This window comes from Pelecanus crispus, chromosome 8 (genome assembly GCF_030463565.1).
Source record: "Pelecanus crispus isolate bPelCri1 chromosome 8, bPelCri1.pri, whole genome shotgun sequence".
In the NCBI taxonomy this organism is placed as follows: Eukaryota; Metazoa; Chordata; class Aves; order Pelecaniformes; family Pelecanidae; genus Pelecanus; species Pelecanus crispus.
In genome coordinates this window covers 27782009-27786040 of record NC_134650.1, presented here as the reverse complement: position 1 = coordinate 27786040, position 4032 = coordinate 27782009, and positions in this window count along the sequence as shown.

Below are 4032 nucleotides of genomic sequence, written 5' to 3'. Positions count from 1 at the left end.
CAGGATGTGGTAGCTGAGTCCTGTACTCCATTTCTGATGGCAAAGTTAACTCCCTAGAAGAATTAGCAAAGCTGACTGCAAGCCAACCTGTAAGGCAGGGCAATATAGAAAATAATTAGACTCACATTTGTGCAAATGTATAGCCTGAAAAACCACAAAACATAGACACCTTTGGCAGTTAGTATTGGAAATAATATGGAAAAAGTTGCTCCTGTGTTTCATTTAGTAATTTTTCACAAACGTTCAAGTCTTCATTGCTCACCCAGAACACACGTGGAACACACTCAGACATTAACCTGGCAATAGAACAGGCAACAGTGACAACCAAGCTCTACCACCCTTTGTGTAAGTGGAGTGAAGAGAACAAATCAACATGCCAGGCCCATGGCAAGGAAAAAGCAAAGTGCAAAATAAAATATTAACGTGATAAAAAGTATCCACAGACACTTAAAAAAGCATGGTGCCTTTTTTCCAGTCAGAAATGTGGCAAATAGAAATTCTGCTATGGTACCTCATTTTACACACAGAGACTCAAATTCAAACTCTATGCTAAGGGCTGGTAAGGACAAAAGATACTACAGGAAGCAAACTTTCAGTCCCTGTGTTTGTAAGAGAAAATCAGCGTGAAAAAAGTCTTTCAAATTTTCCTGAGGTGGAATGTGAGTTACTACAACATGCGCACCTGAGAAAATAAGGGCTAGGGTTACAGATGTAATCATGTGAAGTTAAGGAAAGCATTGAAAGTGGTTTTCATGTGGAGGGCAAGCTTCTTCCCTTTACATTCCAAGGTACAAGGAAGCATTTGAGAAAAATTGCAATGCTAGCATTTTTTTAAATTCCAAACACTTAACCAGTAATTGATAGATAAAAAGTCATTAAGAGATGAGTGAAAAGAAACATTGTCATCTGGTCTATCACAACATGCAGAGAAGCAGAGCAGAACTACACATTGCTGCAGTGACCAGGATTGAAAAGTAGGAGCCTTATTAGGGGATTCACACTGTTTAGGAAAATGATGGGCTGACCTCACAGCACAACAACAGAATGAATCAAGTCTGCAAGTGACAGCTGTTACTTCATTTTTATTTAACTTTATTTAGCGTTCTCAGGTTTTCCCTATAACAAGGATAGAATTCTCCTCTATTTCTAGCCGACTGACAACACCATGACAGACTGTGAACTGCTTGTGATTACAAATTTTCTTCTTTATCCCTAAACTAGATACAGTTACACTACATTGACTGCTGATCTTGGCTGAGCTCTGCCTACCTTATCACTTTGTTGGCTTATAACCCCTATAGCAATAAAAGATCAACTACACAAATGAGCTAAACAAACATTCTTATGGCTGATAACAGATTGTATGTAAGCATGATGCTGAAATACGATGGAAACTAAGAGCAAAGGAACAGCATGCTCACAACTTTATGCTGTTTAACACCCTTACTGGGTGGAGCCAGACAGGAACATAAACTTGCCAACCTGCCCATGCCCTAGAAGAGCTATGCTTGGAGTTACTCCCGGGGTTTTCTTATGTGAGGGTAGCCCAGACCGAGCGATGGGAACTCCGCAGAGATTACCGGCTGAGAGAGGCTCAGAGAGGTGCGGAGGCTGCGGGCACCCTCCCTCCGCAGCTTCGGGCCACCGGGCAGCGGAGGAGCCATCCCGTTCAGGGAGCTCTGCCCGTGCCACGGGAAGGGGCCGCTGGCTGCTGCTCCCGCCCACCGCGCCACAGCCATCGAACGAGTAAACTCCTCTACTCTGGGCCCGTTAACGCAGGTCATTAGTGCCGCCCCGGCAAGATTAAAGCCCCAGCGAGAGCAGCCGGCGCCGTGCGGGGCAGCGCCGGCGCTCCCAACCCGACCCCCGGCCGGGAGAAGCTGAGGGGGAGCGACCGCCGGCCGCAGATTGGGGATGACTTCACGCTGCAGCTGCCCGGGGCGCGGCGGCGGACAAGGCAGCCCCAGAGACGAGGGGGAGCGAGCACCAGGAGCGAGCACCGGGAACGGCGACCGGGTGCTTCAGGCCCGGGTGCTGCCCGCCCCGCTCCGCGCCTCCCAGAGCTTGACGACACAGCGCACCCCCCAGCCCGCGCACAGAAGCGGCGCGGCGGAAGCAGCAGCGCCACCGTCCCGCTCTCCTCCCCCGCACTCCCTCCCGCCGCACTCACCGTGCCGACGCCGCCGCCGGGCCTGCCGCCGCCATTTTGTGCACTGTTTACCACAGCGCTCTCGCGAGAGCCCCATAGCTGCCTGCGGGGCGCGCGCATGCGCACGGCGCGGAGGGGCTGCCCCGCAGTGCGCATGCGCACGGCGCGGAGGGGCTGCCCCGCAGTGCGCATGCGCACGGCGCGGAGGGGCTGCCCCGCAGTGCGCATGCGCACGGCGCGGAGGGGCTGCCCCGCAGTGCGCATGCGCAGGGGGTGGTGGCGGCGGGAGCGGGAGCCCGAGCCCGGCGGTAGCGTGGGGGAGCCGGTAAGGAGGCCGCGCAGCAGCCGCCTTCTGAAGAAGGTTGTGTGAGGGTTCTCAGCTGTTGGAGGCTGATTATTCAGATGTGGCCGAGTGGGATGTAACTCCTGCAAGGCAAACTTGAGACGTGGATTTTACCGACAGAGACGGGCAGGCAGCACCGGATGAGCGTGAAGAAGAAATGGGGGTAGAAATGTTCTACAGCTTCACATTTCTCAAGCTTCATTTAAGCCCTTGCTAAAAATAACTGTATTTGTTTAAATCCCATTTGCAAACAAGCATAAGTCATTATTAGCAACATTTAATACACACTTCTGTACTGCACAATTGAAGCAAACAGTTTTCAGGGCCAGCCGAGGTTGGGGTCAGCTAACAGGTCAGTGGCAGACAAAACCACTTAATGGTTCTCTGCCCCTGGCATTCTCTACAAAACCTACTCATAAAAGCTTCATAGGGGACATAGCTATTAGAAGTCCAGGTTCTAAAATCACCAGTCCAGAGCCACTGTGGAGGAGCAAGAGATAACCCACTTCCATAATTACTATTGCATTATTCAGCAACACAATGCAACTGTTGTACGTCCTCCAGTAGGGATTTCAAGGAGCAAGCTAGTGTAGTATACTGATGACTGTCATCATCAGGAAATACAGCACCGGAACATTCAAGCAACAAATACTAGCACAAATGAGGGGAGGATGCTCCTTCTGCTGTGTGTAAGATCCTGCATAGGTATTTGGGTTTGATATTTCAGTATAACATTACAGAAGCAGTACTAACAAGCCTGTGATAATCATATAAAATGCAAAAAGATTGAGAACATTCTTCCTAAGTCATGTCCTTCTTTCAGGTAGCAATTATGCATGCACAGAAAGGACAGCTTTCCTGACTCTGAGATGTAGAGCCTGCAACACATATAAGCAATGTATGATACCAGATGACTTCCAGTAAGTACATATGCATAAACATATTTATTTGTATAAACAAAAGCATCAAAATCATACAGCATCAAGACTTCAATAAGTTGGGGTTTTTTATTATCGTAGGATTTTTAAATCAAAACATTATTTCTTCATTATTTTTCTTTAGCTAGTGTGTTTTTACATCCTTTATTCAGTTCTCCAGCCATATTTCAGATTGCTGAAGCAATAAAGTATTGTCAAGATCATCCACACTTGGAATACGAAAGCATACAAGCTTATCTCCAAATTCCTTTACAGTCATTTAAACAACCTCTAAGTCAATAGTACCTTGCCATACACATTAATTTTGAGAAGCTCCTTAAATAATGTCATTCAAAAGCAACAACACTTGCACTTAAAACACACAAACATCTGCTGTTAGAAAAGTTACGTAAAACTACATATTAAAGAAACTTAGTACAGTTGACTGGGATTGTCTTTTTGACCAGCATGATTTTTGGGGGCCTATTTCTGACAGATTTGGAGAATTCTCAAGTTCTGTCAACTTGTAAAGTTGACATCATGTAGCACTATGCAGGAGACGCTCATTTACTGTCAGAATTAAAAATATACCTACTCATGCCCAATTACCTTGAAGAGAAACT